Genomic DNA, 22240 nt, shown 5'->3' with positions numbered 1-22240 from the left:
CCTTATATATAAATACATATACATTAGCGCGTACACCACTTTTGGGTGTTTGCCCGAGCTCTTCCTCTTATTTGTAGCGTGCGCCTTGATGTTGTTCCACAAATGGAGCGACCTACACTTTCAAGTCGACTCGGAACGGCAGATATTTTTATGAGGAGCTTTTTTATGACAGAAATACACTCGGAGGTTTGCCATTGCATGCCGAGGGGCGATCGCTATTAGAAAAAACATGTTCTTAATTTTTGATCCTTCCCACGATTCGAAACTACGTTCTCTTTCAATTCGGAATGGTAGCCACGCAGCAACCCATTCGGCTACGGTGGAAGCCGAACATTACAGAGCAGAAATGCCATTTCTTGCGCGCTTTTTTCTCTCAGAAACCACCATGACCACGCTTACAGGACAATATCCTTTTCATGAAATTTTCCATAACCGAATTGCAAAGTGGATGCCATATGTCCTCGATAGCCTCACGAATTCCATCTTTGAGGTCTTGAATCGACCCTGGGCACAAAAAATCACAAAATCTCGGTGGTCAATTGTGATCACCTCTTCGAGAGATAACACGGTCCAGAAACTTTTCCCGTAAAATATGAATGGTGTCGTTGCTTGTGTGGCACGTATCGCCGTCTTGTTGAAAATAAACGTTGTCCAGATCAATACCATCCAATTCCGGCCATAAAAATCATTATACATCTCTCGGTAGCGATAGATAACACCTGTTATTGGAAAACCCTTTATTATCCATGGAAATTTCGTACTCCCTTCAACTCAACTAGACTCCTCTCACTGGGATTTTGATATAATAAACAGAAATTTGGAAGTGGTTATAGTTATCGGACAACACATTATAGATCTTCGCAGTTTTGAGAATGTGTCATTACCATCGATACTGTTGGAGTAATTTATTTGTTATTCGTTATGATTCTATCGCTTTTTGTATTTCACTAACACACTGTATTTGACGTAGATTCGCTGATACGCGTGCACACCAATAAATATCTGCACATCTATGTGTATGTATGCAACATAATTTGCCCGCGAAATACTTGCAACTGCCAACATTTGAGTTACATCGTAAAGGATACTTCAGTGTAATTTTTTTTTAACGCAAATAATAAAGCGAGCAGTGGAAACGGCCCCAGTTGCTAGACTATTGCTAGCGTTGATAACGCAGTGTGACACCCACATCTATATACTTATTACCACTTCACTCCCCCCTTGAACCTTTGCAATGCTGCGCAATTCAAATGCAATCCTTGTTCATTTCGCAAGAGGCGACAAAGTTTAAAGTAGATTAAATGCGCTAACACGGCAGCGGTTGTGCAGGATTTGCCTTCTCATACACTTTCTCATCTCGTCGCTCTCTTTCCATTTGCGTTTTAGCTCTTAACCATACTTTTTAACATTGCTCCTGTTACATAAATCCGTACTCAATGCTCGTGTGCTCATGAAATTTATGGCCCATGTTTGAGCTTCGTGAGACCAGGAGATCGCGCAGCAGTGGATAGGATTTACGTTGTCACATCCTCCTGGCTTGAAAGGCAGGCATGTGTTATACTATGCTAAATGCATATACGTACATACATATGCGAAGATGTGCATACAAACATGCATACATATATTGTAGAGTACAACTGGCTGGCATAAAAAGCGCGGTTGTGTGGTAGTATTTATGAGCGCGGCATGACCTGCGAGCGTAAATGTCTGCCAACAAGCGCATTTCAAGCTACGGCGCTTTTCTTGCCTTTGGTGACATGACGTGGTCATGTACGTGTCGGCTTATTAGTGCAATTCCGCTACAGTATTAGCCCGCACGCCCTCATCCTTAAATACACTTTACTGCCACTCACAGACACACGAACATATGGATGTATGTATGTCTCTGTTTTCGAAAACATTCTTGCTTCCATATATTTTCTAAATTGGATTTGTGTTAACCGAAAAGAAATTATTTAATCCAAATCAAACACTTAAAATTAAGATTTATGCCTGAAACGTTTCGCAGTTCTAAGTGAATGTGAGTAGCGAAAGCAAGGGCGTTCGACGACATCGTTCAACTTGTGAACATGGCTTCTGTCATCACAACTTATCCAACTTTTTTGGTGCAGAAAACGAAAAAAGTAGTAACCAATAGCAATTACAATAGTTTTGTTTTTTTTTTTTCAAAATTTAGAACCAACTTTATACAGTTTTATTTAGCTGAATAAACTAAACTCCAAATTTTTATTTCCCATACTTATAAAGGGCGGCGCAAAATTAATCACCCAATCTTGTTTTTGAACAACTTTTTCAATAAACAACCAAAAACCAATTATTTTGAGTGAAGGAAATCTGTATTTTGCCCTTGTCTGTTCATATACTGCGGCTGTCTAGTTCACAAGTGCAAAATATGATTGACGTCCGACGCCATTTACCAAAAGTATAAGTCCTTCGATAGAGTGATTAATTTAGATTGCACTATGTAGCACTGAAATAAACAAGTAAAGGGGCTAAATTATGTCTAGATAAGTAATTTTATATAGTAGTTTCGTATAATTTATATTTACAATACTATTTGTTATATGTAATTTACCAAAAGTGCTTATAACACTCTTTTCTTAAGTAATTGTCTTAAAATATTTTGGCGATATATGAAATTTATATAGTATATATGTATAATTGGCACGTACACCCTTTTTGGGTGTTTGGCTATTTGTGGCGTGCCCCTTGATGTTGTTTCCCCAAATGGAGGAACCTGCAGTTTTAAGCCGACTTTCTTTTTCTTTATTTTGGTGTTTCACCGAGACTCGAAAGTCTTGCGATTGGTAGTCACGCCCCAACTCATTCGGCTACGACGGTCGAAATTTTTGGCTATCCATTTATTAAATCCATGAAAAAGTCAATTCATAATACTGATTTTTATAAGGACTGCTTTCTTCTCACCGAGGAGCTAAGAAACAGGGCACCATCTACTGGATTCCAGGACACAAGGGAATTGAGGGAAACGAGCCTGTAGCTATCACGGCCGGTATGCAACCACCTCTCTACAAACAAGGACTAGATATAAACTCGCCGGAAAAGGTCTGCAAGCATGCTTCTGCCTTATTTCACTTCATCCAAAAATAACTTATCTTTACCAAATTCCAAGAAAAATTACTTTATATGCCTTATTGCTAGTTTCTTGCACAATCTCACAGCATTCGAAGTCATATTCTTACTTATTTTCGTAAAATTATTTAAGGCGGTTTTTATTCTAGTCTTTTTTTATTTTCAAATTTAAAATATATAATACCACCTGAAGGAAGAGAAATAAGATGATCTGAAAAGGAAGTTTTGATTAAACTGTTCAAAGAAAGAAAAACATATCGTGGGATCGGCCTGATAGTTGGAAGAACACATTCTTCTGTACGGAGAGTGATACAAAATTACAAACCGGTTTTTTTGTGTCTCGGTCATGTTCATGACGCCCAAAAACATTAACACAGCGTGAAACTCGTGGCATTCTGGTAGAATTCCCGACTATCAGCATCCAAAATTGCCCAAAATGTATATATAAATGTTTTAAACAGATCGTCTGCACTGACACAATTCGCATAATTTTAAGGAAAGCAGTGTGTCATATCGCTCACAAAAAGCCCTTCATATTGTCAGTTAATAGGCAAACGAGTATTAAAAAAGCGGGCATACGAGGATCACGAGTTTATGGAGAAGGGTTTTTTCTCCGATGAGAGCAAATTTTGCGTCTTTAGGATCAAAGGATGTAAGATTGTGTGCCGAAAAAAGGGTTCGGTACTCGATAAGTGCAACTTAATCCCTACTGTGAAGCATGTCGCTGGTAGAGCAATGATATGGGGATGCATATCTAGTAAAAGTGTGGGAATAATGGAATTCATTGAGTTCCCTATAGACCTTAACATACCTTAATATTTTGAAAAGAAATTTGAAGCAAAGTGCTGAGGAATTAGGTACATGAAATCGCTATTAGTTTAAGGAGGATAACGATCCGAAGTATACTGCAGACATAGTTAAGCTCTGGTTACTTTATAGCGTTCCTCATCAGCTTCGAACACATCAACAATCAATAGATTTGAATCCTATAGAGCAACTATGGGATTTACTGGATTGGAATATCCCCCAGCGCACAATTACCTCAATGGCTATGCTCAAGAAAATGCTGCGCGAGAATTGAGCTTAAATGTCTTCCATGGGTTTTAAAGGCGAATGAATGTTTTGTTTTGTTTGTATGTTATTGATGGAATATTTATTTTCATAATACTGAAAACTAAATATCCTTGGATGAATTTAAAATAAATTGGATTTTATAAAAACTATATAAAGCCTTTCTTTTCAATGAACTATTTTTGTTGGTTCCTTGTACCCAATGTAGATGAAGCAATGATTCATGAAGCGAACTAAAGAAGGGACGAGGCACTATCTGACTCCATCGTACGCGGCCAAACTGGAGCTAGTGCAGAACAATACATGCACAATATTTAAAGAAGTGACTAACCTGCACTTAGCAAAACAAGAATAAACTGCTCAGGTTCTGCACCGTTTTCAACCTTAGAAAGTGAGACCAAAAAATTAGCAGCCTACTTAATTATCTGAACTGTGTATTAAAAACAAAATATAAATTTCTTAAACTCTTAATATCGCTATGGATAAATTTCTGATCTATGCGCGATCTACAGGATCAGCCACGTCCAACCTAACCTAACCTCGGTTCACTTCTTCTTTCAGATAATGAACTAAAAACTCTTCTCAAACTGTTGCCGATGGTTTTCCTGTAGCATTACATCAAAATTTTGGCTCTATGGTGCAACCTTTAAAACCAATTTTTAAAAAACTCTTGGCTGAAGGAATATTTATCGATGATTAGAAGCTGACTTCAGTCACTCCAATTTACAAGAGCGTCACTAAGAGCGATATTACGAATTACAAAATTATCTGCAGTGTCTAAACTCTTTGAATGTGTTGTCAAAGACAAGTTATAGTTTAGCGTAAAACGTCTGATTAGTCCAAGCCAGCATAGCCACAGCCAACTGCTAGATCGATAGACAGGTTAGATGTCTGTTGTTATTGGATCTTCCTAGATGGGATTCGACCTTATTTAATGAAGAGGGTGTGATGGAATTAAATATATAGATTTATTCAAGGCTCAAGTTTATCACGCAATTACAGTACTTCCATATGAGGAAAAGCTCTGATGCCGAAAACATACGCAAAGGAGGCGGAAATAGTTTTTAGAATAAGTGCCTTTTTAGACTAAGACCCTATCTTACTTAGTTTTCAGCAATATTAGTAAAAACACAAACGATTTTTACTGTTAGTTTTGCAGCAATAATATCATGAGCTGAAAGTGCACGAATAAATGTTTTGCAGCATTTTGCCACATGTGCCTGCTTTCCCCAGGATGAGTTGAAGTAATGGGAGTTTGGTTTGCGGCAATTTTTTAGGGATGTAACATTCTTGCAGTGGCCCAAAAGAAATATATTGTTACAGGAAATATTTAGCGCAAAGCGAAAACTTTTTACGTACTTCGCAGAGTGTACGAATAAATTGTGTGACCACTGTATGTATCTGAAAGAACGTCGATCAAAGAAATAATAAAAAAGAGAGCACAATTCGAGGCAACATTGTAAATCAAATGCTACAATCGAAAATGGTGTGGGGCAAGTTGAAAGAATGGTCCGCGAATGCGCTACAAGAACTGCGGGAAAAGTAAAGAAAAGTCAGAAACATATATGAAAAATCATACTGATCCTGCGAAACAACGCTTAAACGGTGGTACCGCAGTGAAAAATTAAAGCTATTGAGGCTGGAGTTAAGGGTTTGTTACGTAGATGTACTGTTTCGCAAGTCCAGCTTAGTAAGATACTATTGACTGTGCCTGGTCCCAAATGAGATGTATTTTTAGCGAGCAGCATGAATCATCTGAGTTGACAGTATCTATGTATTCTTTATTACCAATTACAGCTTGAAGTCTACGTGGCATGAAATCAACCGATTTGTTGTGTGTTCTAGACTAATTTGGTTCCACTCTTCAAGTGTCGCCTTCTTAAAATCAGATTTGTTATGGATGTTAAATTTTCTCATATAGGGTTTTTCAGTAAGAGCGCTTCAACTTTTGAACTTTTTTGAATAAAACACAAACGGTTTGACTTTTTTAACTAATTATATTTGTCTTCAAAACCGACCACAAATTTTCGGTGACTTTTAAATCCGTTGATTGTGTAACAGTTTCAACAATGTGGGGGCATTTATAAATTAAACATTTTTGTATTATTTGTGACCCAAAATTTTGGGTGTCACCTTTGATAGTTTACTCTCCTTGTTAGCGCACGCAACCGCAATTACTACTAGAGTCCTTAAATCGCTTGCCGGCAGTACGTGTGGCAAAGGCAAAGAAATGTTGCTGGCGTTATTTGGAGCGATTGGTGATTTGTGTTATACAGCAATCACAGCTTAACATTATATGCCGAATGCTTGGAATCATTATCATGCTGAAACCAGAAATCATCACCAACATCCAACTGTTGAACGCTTTACAACGTGCTAGTCTCTAAATTATTTAAATAAAAAAATTGATCCATTGTTGACTATATAAAAACAAATTTGCCAACTTCTTGCGCCGCCATACATCCCCAGTCCATCACACCTCCCCCGCCATACTTCACATTTGGTACACGATTTTCTTTCTCGAGCGCAGTACTGCTCATACGCCAGACTAGTTTTCCTCCTTTAATGCCAAATATGCAATATTTGCTTTCATCCGATAATAGAACACGTTCCCATTTCGACTGATTGCACGTACGGTCTGCTTGATAGGTCGACCAGAACGTGGCTTTGACACAATTGAACCAGTTGTATTGTATTGTATTGCACGACATACCGCTCAGAAGAGTGACTTCTTCCTATGATTTTCCCAAATCGCGGAAAGATTTGCCTTCATTTCGTTTCAGGATAATTTTTCTGTCGCCAACACTTTTTCCTTACTTTTGAGGGCCATCGCTATTTCTTGTGCGCAAAAACTTTAAAATAACTCCAAAGTATTGTAGTTACACCAAAATCAACTACAAACTAAAATAAAACTGTTATTGGGTATGAATACGCCACTGCTACTGCGGAGATCCCTGTTTTCATGTGTACGGAAACTTTTTCTGCTTCGTTGAACTGAAGTTTTTTGTTTTCGTTTTATAAAATTAAATCTTAAAAAATGTGCTTAGGAAATAATGTATACAAATTGTAGAAAAGTTACTGACTTAACATTTCCCACAAAAGTTTAAAATGTTTTAGTTTTTTTACAATGAATTTCTTAAAGTGCTGCTTTCATGTCTTTGTGTATGGATACTTTTCCTGGCAAGTGTATGTAATCAAATAACACACGAGAACTACAAAGCAGTCAGAAATTGAGTAAAAGCTAAATCGCAATCAGTCGCAAAATAGCTTTTCGATAATAAGGTCGCATAGGTCGCATTAAATGAATCTTGTTATTCATATTTTACATACATACAAGAGTATATTTCTATACATATCACTTTGTTAATTTTTTAAGCATATTTTGGATTATCGTTGTAATAACAGAAAAAAATTCTATAATAAAGAAGAAAATACTTTCTGTGAATTGGTAAAAAAATTTTTAAACAAAGAAGAAGAAACCGTGAATTGGTGAAGCCCAATTGGTGAAGAAAAATATACTTTTTGTGAATTGGTAAAACCAATATGTATGCAAATATTTCCATTATTTCAAACATGTGTAAATCGTTAGATAAGACTAAATATTATAAAATAAAAGTAAAGTATTTATTAGGCCTTGTCTTACCCATAGCTGCGTCACATGCTTTAGTGCGTTGCTTCATGACTTGATTAGACTTTTCAGCCGCATTTCCAGTGGGCTTAAAATGGGCCATCATTATATTTAACACTTCAAGGTCCAAAGTTCCAACTCGATATCTCCCATCGTAGGAGTTAAGTGACTTAGGTCTACCATGTTTGCTTATGACGCAATGTATTGCGAGCCAGTGTAATACTGGCTATGGGACCATCTCGTGCTACTCACAAGGCCAGAGCTAACAAATATCAGGGCGATTATTGAGCCTTTCCCAACTCTTTGAAATGCTTGCTGATTCCCTGAATTCATAAGCGCTATGTCAAGCATAGCGAACGCTTCTAAGAGGGCTTTTCCTCTAGGGGTGGTTCGGGGGCATCCCCAAGATTGTTCGAGCAGGCTATGTGCCTTTTCGCAGTGATTCAAATTCAGTTGGAGAGTGCTCTTTGATATAAAGGGCACTTGCTGTTGGTCATCGCATGTGCGGAGTCGCTTATTTTTTTTTTTTTGCAGATTATGAAATTTGCTGTTTCGGTACAACACTTCATCTGGTGATCTTTACTGCCGCACTTAAAGCCGGACTTGGTGAATTCGTCCGTGCTTTTGCATTTCACTGCAATATGCTCGTATTTCACGTACATAAAGCACCTCTTCTAAATTTACTTGGATATAAAATTTACAAATATAATATAATATACTTACCTATATATACAAGTATTTGTTGCTTTAATCTCGGTGCTGCCTTCGTTTGGATTTGGGTGTTATACTTCGACCATTGTGGCAAGGCGCATATTCTTTTGTCTATTTACTAAATCCGCGAAGAATTTTCCGTGTATCCCATATTTACAATAAGGATACATATATACGTATAGTAGATACCGTGATACATGTAAACTCTGGCTGATCTCTCTGCAAGATTAGAAAAAGCGGACCAGGAAGGCGAAGTAGTGAACACAACATTCACCGTCCACCATATGACACAGAGGTGCTTAAAGGGGGCTTGGCTAGGCCAACATTCCGAGATATGTTCACGGCCATTTAAATAAAGATAATTATATACATATATACAATGGGTACCTATAACTAGTTCATCGTGCGACTATAACACTGATATGTTGTCGTCGGAATACATTTTAAATAAGCCACTTACCACGGTCGAAAAGCTGTTCCACTTGAATCAAAAAAGCATGGAGAAGCCAGCCGCATAGTGAGAAAGCGTCCGCTTACGAACAAAGGTTTTACCACGGTCTGGAAAAATCTTTGCGAGGGATATGAAAACGGATTATAGTCAATACTCAGTTGAAGATCTTCTTGAACCTGAATGCAGTCGAAACTGAATGTGGCAGTTCCCCTAAAAGACTGCAAACGGATATAAATAATTGCATCTCATCACTACAAAATCATCAGATTGACATATAAAACTGCGATGCAATCATCACATATAGAATGTACACTATCGAATGTAACAAACGATAGAAAACAAACGAGAAATTTCAAAGTGGGCGAATATGGAAAAATGTCTGTCAAATAGATTTCAAACGAGGAAAACTTATTGAAGATGACGTTTATTACGAGGAGCTATACCGTACCACTACGAAGCGGAACGAAAATGGAAAGTAACATTCAAAGAGGCCAAATATTAAGCTCAAGAATGCCTGCTCACAATTCGTCCGGAATGAAACGCATCTTGCGAAAAATCCGTCCCTGTAAAAGGAATACATTAAAGTGGTGTCAGAATATGAATCATTAGGTTATATGGACAAAATAACAACCAACATACTTGCAGATTCCAGAGACAACTACTTTTACCTCATCACGCCGTTACATTCTAGTTGTATTCAACATCTCATGCCCGATTACCAATGTAATGAGCCTGAGTAACGCCCTTCCTCCGGGTCCCGTACTCTACACTCATACACTACACTAAACTGATCATCCGCTGGCGTTTATACAAATATGTCTTCAATAACGATGTGAACAAATTTTTGCAACTGCCCAAAAACCCAATCAGTCTAGACGAACTGAAGACTGTTACTTTCGCCATAAATTCTAAAGGGCACCAAAAGCTCATTTGCTGAGTGAAGATTTTCTGGCATTCGAAGATATTAGTTCGGCAAAGGCACTTGGTACAAGATGGAATGCTCGTTCCGATCAATTCTATTTTATATCAAAGCCAATAGAAAACCACGACATTCTTACGAAAAGAGCGATACTCTCAGCAATCGCTAAACTATTTGATCTACTCGGGTGGTTCGCTCCATTAATAAGTACAGCCGAAATTATTATGCAAAATATTTGACTAGAAGGTACTGATTGGGACGAGATCGTGTCTGCAGCTACGTTAGACCGCTGACAGGCACTTATGCGGAAATCGACAACATTCGCATACCATATTGGGTGCACTACTCACCAGTGGTCAACGTCGAAATCCATGAATTCTGTCATTAAATGATGGACCACCCTAATCTTAATAGCGCCTACCGTTAGGGCTGATGCAAATGTTTCGCTAGACAACCGCCACGTTGTTAAGCCCAATTAATTTTTGTTTTATTTTGTATTTATTTTTCAATGTATGCATTTTGATTTGTTTTCTTTAATTATATAGACTTCTATCTTACTTTTCCGTTTTGTATTAAATTGACACATCACACACTGATTTCTTATGTTTTGTCTTTATCAAAAACAGAAACAAACAATAATTGAATTTTTTAGACCGCAGTTTGAATTGTTCGCAGCTCTGGACAATATTTAAGAATAGCTACAACCAAACTGATTCAAATTTATTTACAATAAGTAGTCTCACAAGAGACTTTTTTCCACCACATATTTGTCTAAGCTTCAAACAGAATATCCCACACAGCACTTTGCCTAAATTGGTTATCCTTGAAAAGCTCAATGATGTGGATATCGAAAGCAAAGTAAAACAAACCATGTCGTTAGTTAATAAGCAAGAATTCAAACGAACCGACTCCCTTTTACTTGAAGTATACCCCACACCTCCACTTGTGTGTATCAGCGCATATTTAGCGTTTGACATCTCAATTCAGACAATGACAATTCATATCAGTGAATGGACAACCCTGGTAAAATCTCAATGTTAGTACGTATGTACTTGCATCTTTTTACCGCTCGGTAATAACTTCATAAATTTTGCGCCTGAATACAGTTGCCTTTTAGCGCATCTTTTCTCAACCATTGACCGACGTTCTCATGCGTAAGACACCCCATTGCCCCCATTGAATGCATAGAGCACCCTTAAATAATTTTGTGATGACCAACACAGCTCACCATTAACATAACAATAATTATTTTGCCAATGGGATAGTAAATATTTTTTTCTGAGGTTCGAATAAACAAATAAATTTATTCAAAAAATATCGAAGAAATAGCAGACAGTGGTCAATCTGCATAGGGATCAAATAAGGGGGCAGCTCAATCAATTGATACCGTGTTGGTAGCTGGACATTAGCCAAGAATGGCGAACAATTGACATCCTGTCGCACGCGCGTACGCCCACCGTCATTTAGAAGAATATACGTATGTATGTACGTACGTTTGTATGTATTTATGTATGTTCTTATATTTTTCTGTCAGCTGATGACGGCTATATGCGGCCGTCATTGCCACGGACCAATGGTCAGTCGTTCAATGGCAAATGGATGCCTTGGCGGCATGCATCCTGTTCCGTATGCCTTTAAGGTCACAAAACGAAAGGAAAAAAGGAAAAACGGGCAACCGTAGAAAAATGAACAAAGCAGTAGAAATTTGAATTGATTTTGAATTTATGCGCATAGTTCGAATTGCAACAGCAAAAACACGCATAACATTTCACCCAATCAATATTTTAGCATTTTTTGACTATTCTTATGATTTTGCCGACTGTTCGATTCGTTCCACATAATTAATTCTAATGTTGGCGAGATTGCTTGCAGAAAGACCAGGAAAGAAACGTAAGAGAGTAGAAATAGTCAAATAACTCACGCCAGTTCTAATACAGCCTACCTCTTGAATGCGTGTATCTTTATAGAAAAAATGTCTATGTCCTTCGGAGCTTCAGGCCTCTCGTTTGACGCGTCTACACAAATATCAATGTCAACAATCAATTTCCAAATATAATATTTTCATAGCAATTGCTCGTGCTTGTGTATTTTTCTTAAATTTTTGATTAATTTACTTTTGATCTGCCCGCCGCTTGCTTCGTAACGGAATACACCCTCGCCCACGGATCGGAAACATTGATTAATAGACCTATAACGTAGATACTTATGTACGAGGAGAGTTTCAAGTGCTCGTTCACCGATCGGATGCGCTGCTGTTTGCTTTATTAATTAGGCATTTTACCTTACTTGCCACAAATGGTTGCACGCACATGCACATGGTGGTGGCGTATGTACGTTTGTTAGCTGCATTGTCCGCCCCAGCAGTGATTTTTACGCTGAGGCGTTGCATGCACTCGACGACAACGATGTATGCATTTACAAATATGCACACATATAAGCATGTGGATGAAGGTATGCATATGTACATGTAAAGCAGCATGTGTGCCTCAATAAGTTCCTCTATTCATTTGTGCTAATGCCAATTTGACTAATGAACCGTCGTCCGAGATCGATTAATATTGAAAGTCTGCGTTATTTTAAAATTTTTCACTCAAAGTATTTCTTATTTTTGCTTCGCATCATTTTTTTGGTTTTAAAACAACAACTGCGTTGACATTTCAGCTCATCAGTAAACAGATAACAAATGTTTGGCAACCGTTGCAAAGCGCTCCAGGGCATGTGTGACATCCGCTTGCTGTTTGGAGCGCACGGCGTCCTTAAATTGGACAAGCAGATGTGACAACCGATGAAAAATCGAGCTAACAAATTGTTTAGTTATGGCATCAAGTTGTAGGAGTACAAACAACTTGCGATTGAAGGCTACATAGAAAATCAATTGGTGGATCTTGTTTTTTTTTCTTGTTTGATTCTTAAAAGTCAAAATCTAGAATCTCGTCGTAAATGTTAGCCATATTGAATTACATTTAAATTTACTAAATAGATGCTTGTTTTCAAAATGACAGCCCGCTTTCTTTAATGATTATAATGAGAAATTATAAAAATGACAATAATTTTATTTTATTTTGTTGGGAATTCACCGAAGGCCTTGAAGAACTCGTTTCTTTGGTTGTCAAAACGCGGGCAAATAAATACAACGTGCCTTGCACTTTATAGTGCGTCTGGATAGACAGTACAAAAAGGGTCGATTTTCAAATGAAAGCGACGCAAATATTCTTTGAAACATCCATGGCCGCTAAGCAATTGTGTTAGATAAAAGTCCACCGCACCGTGCTTTATACCAAACCATTTCGCAATGTCCGGTATTAGATTATAGGTCTATCGACCCTTTGTTAGATGCTGCCAGCGCTTTCTCTTATGGTACGCTGCTGCTCCTATTTTATAACGCAACAGGACGTCTGCTTCCCTGTTGGCTTGTATACTGGTATACTGAAAATCTAGAGAGCGGTTGGAAGTACACCGGTCATCCGCTTAATACTCCGTCTATGGTATATAAAATATATGAGGGAGCTACGTTGTATAAAAACTCCAAGAAAAGTGAAAGCGGAGTAAACGATTTATATGAAACAAAGGTTTGGTGTTTTGACCAACAGTCTTGCCTAGAAGGCAATGTTACAACCAGACAGAGCCAGGACAATACTGAGGTAATATTAAAGTGCAATGTATTAAAAATGTAATGTAAGAAAATGGAAATGACAGTATCGTAAGATCTACATATAATATACATATAACACATAATTTAACACATTTCACAAAAATATTATTTTGAAGCATTCTTCTTCGTGTAGCTCAATATTTATGAGTACAGCTCGAGCAGCTCGAGCGTAAATGATGAGCCATCGAAAACACGGAAAAAGGTACAAAACATGCCGAATAATATAATATAAAAAATTAGAATTTTTTTTATAGAAAAGCAGAAAAAGGCAGACCGAGGAACCGTTGGATAGACGCAGTGGAACACGATCTTAAGAAGCTGGGAATACGTAACTACGAAGCAATAGCTCAAGATAGTCCGCTTTGGAGGAGCATTTTGAAGGAAGCTTTGACGCACCCCGCGCTGTAACGCTATGAAAGAAGAAGAACAAACAATTTGATGAAATGCAGCGTTAATTCACATTATTTAGGCAATAACCGGAAAAAAGCAAAAACTCTCGAAAATATACCTGGTTAGAAACTTTTGTGGCTATTCAAATGGAAGAAACAGACCATGACAAACAGCAGAACGTTGCTTGAGAAATACATTCAGTAATAAAAAGTTACGTCGGTGAGTCTAAAAACAATCATAGCACTCCGGCATCATTAACAACATAACTATTATAGAACAAGGACTTACTGCAGCTGTCCATGGATGGAAAATTTGTCAAGGATAATTTTTGCTAGTAAAGTAGGTATGATATTATATAAAAAATATAAGGACTTGATTAAGTTGAATTCCAAATTTGTTTGCCGTTCCTAGATACTTAAGCACCAAAAGAAGTGATACTGCATGAACGGCCCCCAATTCCAGGATATTTAAGTTAACTCTAAGAAATCTAAAAACCAAAGTGCTTAAAAATATGCGACTGCGTTTAAAGCTATAATTTCTATTATGTGTAAGTTAAGGGAATATAAAAACTAAAGAGCCTGAAAAATATGAGACTGCGTTTAAAGCCATAATTGCCATGAATTTTAAGTTAAGTGTTTATATAAATTATTTGTTATTTAACCAATCCAGTTTGCCTTATTCATTGAAATATTTAAGAAACTGTTGACAAACGTTTTCCACTTCACCTTTCCTCAGATTATAAAATATATCCTAAGCAATTGGGTACTCATTGTTTACAGCTTCAGCATTTCCTCTACCATCAGTGTATGTTAATCCATATCCAAGATTTCAACATAATTGTGAAAAGTATAACTTCTTTACCGTGGCCTCTTCAAGATTTATAGCAGCTAGAAAAAGGCGAAATCTATTCGATAAATTCCAAATGCGTGTTCCACTACATATCTTAAACGGCAGAATCTTCGAATGAAAACTTGTTTTTCTTGGCATTGCGTGAGGTAAGAATATGGCTTCTTTAAATGCACCTGCATCGATTGTTTCCAATTAAAGTAGCTTTTGCTATATCTTTCTCATCCTGATAGTACTTAACTTGCTTTTCAGGAACACACCATCACCGTTGCGCAACCATTAAAACCCACGTCAACGAAAATAAATTTGCAATTATCATCCACCAGAGTTAATAAAATTATGCTGCTAGTCTCTTTGCCATTGTAGTAAAAAGTTCCGTCAATGCTTGGTGAACGGAGAGTTATGTGTTTTCCACCTAATGCGCCAATGCAATTGGGGAATTGTCATTTAACTGCGAATTCTGTTGCTATGGCCTCCCATTCTGAGTTGCTGTTCGGAAACTGGGAACAAATTACGAAATATTTAAAATTCTTTACTAAAATGTATGTATGTATGCCTTTATATATGACGATTTTAATTTTTTAAAAAGAACACTGCATATCTTGGGAACTATCCTGCAAATTGATAAAGTGGGTAAATGTGTCCAAACTGGCTTGATACTCACGTTTCTTATAGCAGTTGTTGTTTCTTGTTTTTACTCCATTCCTTTATCCTTTATCCGGCTGTCCCTTGTGGGACACACTCAGGCTCATTGCCCATTGTAATGCTGCATGGGAACTTGTCCTTATCTCTCCTATAACCACTGTATACTTTTCAAAATTTTATGAGATCCTTGATTCCGACAGAGCTGAGATCTTTCAATTCATTAAAGGATTGTATACCCAAAATGTTGAGTCTACGTCTAGATAGAGCAGGACAGTGACACAAACGGTGCGGGATCGTCTCTTCCTCTTCGTCGTTTAGACAACTTCTGCAAAAGTCATGCGCTTGCACACCCATTCTCGGGCCGTGTCAACCGATTAGGCAATGCCCCATTACAACTGAAACCCTAGCACACAGACTGTACTTATCTCGTCTTAGTAGAAGTTCCGTGGGTTTAACATTGAGAGTTGGCCACAGCTGTCGGGCGATTTTTCAAGTGGCTCCATTACGTCATCTTTCATTTGCTGCTCTTACAATTTCCTCAAAGATAAGTATCATAGTTTACATGTTTGCAAGGGTATACCTATGTATAATATAACATAGTCTATGTACTCAGCGATCAATTTGATGTCGATTTTCGCGAGTTCATCGGCTCTGCAGCTCACCTCAATGTCACAATGGCCAGGCACCCATGTCATCATTAGATGAAATAACTCAGCCATCTCGTCAAGAGAAGTACGGCATTTCAAGGCTACCTTGGAGGTTGTCGACAATTACACTCCGCTCGTATTAAACAGTGCGTTAAATAACATTAGCATAGGAACTTATTTACAAGTTCGGGCAATTTATTTGTTTATTTAATTTCTTTCAAATATAGTCTGAAAATTACATAAATTCAAGTTTGTACAATTTAAAAGAAAAATCAAAAATGTTTTAATCAAAATAGCAAACTCTTTAAACAGAGTTTTTAGAGAAATAGCGAGTATGCAGGATAAACTAAATTACGGTATATTTAAAGTATTAAGCATTTTCTTCAATATAAAAAATGTTCAACATTCAATTTTTGAAGCACTTCAAATTTGCACTTTATTTTACAAAAATCGTGGGGCCTATTTGTAAATTTTTATTGGAAATTTTTTATGGAAATCTTTTGATATATGTATTAAATTTACGAAAGCTTCGAAATTGGATTCATTTGGTTTTCTGCGAGAGAAGAACTACATTTGCATAAAAAAAAAAATTAAAATCAAATAGGAAACAAATAAAATGTTTAAAATAGTTAATAAGAAGAAGAACAAACCTTCTTATGAGGTAAAGAAATACATAAATGCATATATAGCTAACAAGTTAGTTGAAGTTACAATTGAACCATAAAGCGGACGCATAATATCGTAAAATGTATAATGATTTAATTCGCATAACACTCTTACAAGTGGAACATTAAGACCACAAGGAGATCATTGAAGCATGAAAAAAAATCTACTTGTCTAAATTGATGGAAGGTAATATATTTACAACTTATTTTTTCTAAGAGCAGGGCAATCTATGAATGATGAAACAACAAGCACGAAAAATAGATCTTCTCGTATTGGGCGACCTTAAATTTAACAAGACGCAACGAGAGCTATAATTCAAACAACCGACTCTGTAATTTTTAAAAAAGAAAGAGCACATCGTAGACAAGTTTTTTTGAATGCGTTCTAGTTTACTAATTGGAGGGCCGCTTGAAAAGTCTGTGCAAACATAAAAACTATGTAACTGCTTAGGGTAAACCTATTTTTATATTTTTCGACATAGTTTCCGTTTAGACTTCGTTCATTTGTTTCTGCAATCACCACCTCGTTTAAATAACATATTTTTCCCGCCTGACATTTCTTCAAATTGGAGAACAAATAGTACTCCCAGGGATCCGAGGTATCCGAGGGAGCCAAATCTGGGGAGAAGGAGGGATGTGAAACGAGTTGGAAACCTTTTCCGATTAATTTTGCGACCACAACTTCTGAACCGAAAGCTGGTGTGTTGTTATGATGGAAACGGAAAATTACTTGACTTCCTCGATTCAAACGAATTCCAAGAGATGTTACTGACTAAACATCATAGATGGGCAGTAAAAATGCAGTAAATATAAGTTTTTACTGATTACTTACTTACTTACTTAGGTGGTCATAACAACCCGTTACCGAGTTACGGCCGACCTCACTAGCTCTCTCCAGGCGCCTCTGTTCGGCGCACGCCTTCTCCAATTCTGTACACCAAGCGAGCATAGGGTTTCCTCCACCTGGTCTTTCCACCGGAGCAATGGTCTTCCTCTGCGTCGGCTCCCTTGTACTTCGCCCTCGAACACCGTCTTTGCTGGAGCTTCTTTATCCTTACGCACGACATGCCCTAGCCAACGCAGGCGTTGGATGGCGATGCGTTGAACTACGTCAATGTCGGCGTAGAGATCATACAGCTCATGGTTCATTCTTGATCGGTAGTCTTCGCCAAAGCGCATAGGACCGAAGATCTTACGAAAAACTTTTCTCTCGAACACCCCAAGAGCGGCTGCATCGCTTTGTGACACTACCCATGCCTCTGCGCCATAAAGCAACTCGGGTATGATGAGCGTCTTGTAAAGTGTCAGTTTGGTCATGCGAGAGAGGGCTGGACTACTCAATTACTTACTTAGCCCATAGTAACACCTATTAGTAAGAGTGATTCTCCGTTTGATCTCCAGGCTGATATCGTTGTTGCTGTTAGCGGCGGTGCCAAGATAAATACATTTGGCACAACTTCGAAGGTATAGTTGTCCGCAATGACGTGCGTTCCTACACGCCGTGTGTTCCGCGTTGTAGACAGCATATACTTCGTTTTATCCTCGTTCACCGCCAGACCCACTCGTGATGATTCCTTTTCGATAGCAGAAAACGCAGCGGTGACATCTCGCTTACAGCGGCCCATAATGTCAATATCATCGGCGGAAGCAAGGAGCTGGACACATTTGTAGAAAATAGTGCCATTACGATGAACACCTGCTTTTCGGAGCACCACTGCCATCACGAAGTTGAAGAGGTTGCATGACAGTGGATCGTCTTGCCTGAAACCTCGAACGGTACTGAATAGCTCGGAGAGGTTATTTCCTACCTTGACGGAGCTGGTTGTGTTGCTCAACGTCATTCTGCAAAGCCGTATGAGCATCGCTGGTATACCGAACTCAGGCATGGTGGCATACAGGCAATCCCTTATCGGGCTATCGAACGCAGCTTTATAGTCGACAAAGAGATGATGGGTGTCGACTTGCTTTTCATGGGCCTTTTCCAGGATTTGGCGTAATGTGAAAATCTGGTTGATGGTGGACTTACCACGTCTGAAACAGCACTGATAAGGCCCGATCAGTACCCTTCTTCAGTACAGGACAAAGAACACTGAGATTCCAATCGTCGGCATGCTTTCTGCTAGCCATATTTTGCAGATGAGCTGATGAATGCTCCCTATCAGCACATCGCCGCCAGTCTTGAACAATTCAGCGGGCAAGCCATCAGCGCCAGCCGCTTTGTTATTCTTGAGCCGCTGAATGGCAACTTCATCATGACTAAGCGGTGGAACGTCTAAATTATCGTTGATTGGCGGTATCGCGTCATCTTCTACTGGGGCGGAATTGTGTGCGTCATCGCCAGCAAGTAAATTGCAGAAGTGTTCCCTCCATATGCCCAGTGTGGACTGTACATCCATAACCAGATGTCCGTTTTTATCTCTGCAGGCTGATGCTCCGGTCTTGAAACCTTGTGTCAGACGCTTGAATTGTTGATAGAATTTTCGAGCATCATTCCTGCCCCTGTACTCCTCTAGCAGCTCACGCTCACGCTTCTCCTGTCCTCGTTTCTTGCGTCTTTTACTGATTACTGGATACAAATCCTTAAAACATAACCTCGATACGTGCCAGTACTGCCATCTATGTGACTTTGCACGGACTTTTCCAACAACCTTCACTGCCTAGGAAAGCCTTTAAATAAAATTAACATATTCTAATCGACATGTGACCTACGATGCGCATAGAAGTTTAAGTGTTCAAGGGTACGCGGTGGTCTAGAAATTTTAAAATCGAATTTGTGTTTTTTCGATATTTCGAAAGAATAGTATCTTAAGAGCTGTATGACCTTTACGACGACATAGACATAGCGCAGCGAATAAAGCGGTCATGTTGTCCGAATGGATACAAACGCTCCGGCTCTGAAAGTATTCGATGTGGTACCAGCTGGTGGTAGCAGAGGAAGAGGAAGACCTCTTCTGCGTTGGAAAGATCAGGTGGAGAAGGACTTGGCTTCACTTGGTGTGCCCAACTGGCGCCGGTTAGCACGAGAAAGAAACGGCTGGCGCGCTTTGTTAAACTCGGCCAAAATCGCGTAAGCGGTTATAGCGCCAATTAAGAAGAAGAAGAATATACTGTGAAATTTTCATGCGGAAATTCCTAATATTATAGCTTCTACAGCCCATTAACTAGGTAAAGAGCGGTCCGCGCGCTCCTTTACCTAAATTTTAAACTCATTTATCTCGAATCGACTGTTTTCGGCCTGGTTTGTGAAAAAAAAAAACAATTCGGAATACAGAAAGAATGTAGGTTCGAATCTCCGTGCATGGACATCATATAATAGAAAAAGTTTTTCCTAATAGCGATCACCCCTGGGAAAGTAATGGCAAACCTCCGAGTGTATTTCTGCCATAAAAAAGCTCCTCATAAAGAAATATCTGCCGTTCGGAGTCGGCTTGAAACTGTAGGTCCCTCCATTTGTGGAACAACATCAAGACGTACACCACAAATAGGAGGGGGAACTCGGCCAAACACCCAAGACGGTTGTACGCGCCAATTATATGTATATACTATAGTATATATATACAAAAAATAAAATTGATATCAAAGATGACATCTAAGGCCGTGACGGGTTCCAAGTTGTTTTATTCGATTTTTTTTTTTTTAATTTAATGGTTTAAAAGACTTTAATACTTAATTTTGTTTTTTTAATTCTGATTAAAAAGTTCGATATCACTAGTCTACAAGGAAAAGTATCCGAAATAATTTAAACTAATATCTGCTTCTCTGTCCAAGCAAAATTCGGATTGATAACTAAAATTAATTTATTAGTTTGAGTTTTTACGATAATCGTATCTTTCGTGTTTAATGGAACTAGGCCGACAAAATTTAACCAACATTCAGACCCAGAAACCAGACTATATATTTCCGAAGGTTTATGATGCGCTGAATCCAAATCTGGCCTCAGAATTGCTCTATCAGCTCTGGTTTTCGAGATATCCTAACCTAAAAGTGCAAAAAACACCATTTTTGCCCATGAAAATTTCAAAATGCGATATCTCTGCGAAAAAAAAATGATATTTGAGCAAACAAAACGCCATTTGAAAAAAGAAGGATTGTATTTAAAGATGCCATCGTTTAATTTTGGTGAAAGAAAACATCTGCAAGGCTACATAACCTCAAATATGGGCAAAAATGGGGTTTTTTGCACTTTTAGGTTAGGATATCTCGAAAGCGAGGGCTGATAGAGGCCAGATTTGGATTCAGCGCATCATAAACCTTCGGAAATATATAGTCTGGTTTCTGGGTCTGAATGTTGGTTAAATTTTGTCGGCCTGTGTATCTTTTTGGTTGACGAGTACATTCTATCGGCTGTGATTTAATTTTTGAGCTCATATATAAAAAATTATCAAAATCTTCCTAAAACTCCACATCTGTCCCTCTTCAGCCCACATGAGCTCAATGCGCTGTGCTATAGAGTGAATTGCTTATTTTTGAAATTAAAGTAGGTTTGACTCATAAAATTAGCTTACCTTCACTCTGACAAAAGTGAGCGTTTCACATGCAGAGGGAAAAAGCAAAGTTTGTGGCAAAAAAAGCTTTTCGAAACAGATACCAAATTTATATTCAAGTAGAAACAACACAAATGGTTAATGTCTGCAATCTACACTAACTTGTATCTTTCGGAAAACTTGTCTTTAGCACATCCCTCATTTACTAAAAATTCTTCAAGGTTTGGCTGTTGATGACACTTTCTTCGCGAAGGAATTCAGCTGCCCTTTATCCATACATCTGTATGTGTGAAGAAAAATATTTATTCGTGCATTTGAAAACTTCAGGCAACACACGCGAATAGGTGTGACATTTGAAGTGATTGATGAAAGCGAAACAGTTGAAACCAACGCGTATCAAAATAGCAAAGCGACAGCAATAACAACGACAATTCACACTAGCACCGACTACGGAGCAGACAGAGACAGACAATCGCAGAAACAAACAACAAATAACTTTATATGGGAAAAAACAAATAGGCGGATTTGGCGTCCAGAGAGCAAAAAATAAAAGTAAAATTATAAAAATGGGGAGTAGCGTGGCAGACGCGTGCAGAAACAGCAACCAACTAATTTCCACATTTTTCACATTTCCGAAGACAAATTGAGGTGCTAACATAGGTCGAAACAATAAAAACGGAATATCAAATAGTGAAATCTGTGAAACGAATAAAAATCAGACCCCTTCTAAGACGCATTGACAACATCAGGGATAGGGGTAAAAATTTGTCACGCTAACACGCTTCAAAATCCGTAAAAGCGTTGAGTTGTTCACTGTTTTTTGATTTTATACGAGTATTCAACGAAGGAGTTGGAGTCAGAGAAACGAAAGTGTTGTGGAAAGCAGTGAAAGTGAGTAGTTGAACAAACGCTGGTACAGACATTACATTAGACATACGTGTGTGTGTGATAAGGGAAAACAGAGAAAATACAAATGCAAACACGTAAAGGCTTACCATACATGAGGCGCTCTCCAGCAACGTGCAGCGCGCTGCTCTTGGC

This window comes from Anastrepha obliqua, chromosome 1 (assembly GCF_027943255.1).
Source record: "Anastrepha obliqua isolate idAnaObli1 chromosome 1, idAnaObli1_1.0, whole genome shotgun sequence".
NCBI lineage: Eukaryota > Metazoa > Arthropoda > Insecta > Diptera > Tephritidae > Anastrepha > Anastrepha obliqua.
The sequence above is the reverse complement of the archived record's forward strand: the minus strand, read 5'-3'. Positions refer to the sequence as shown.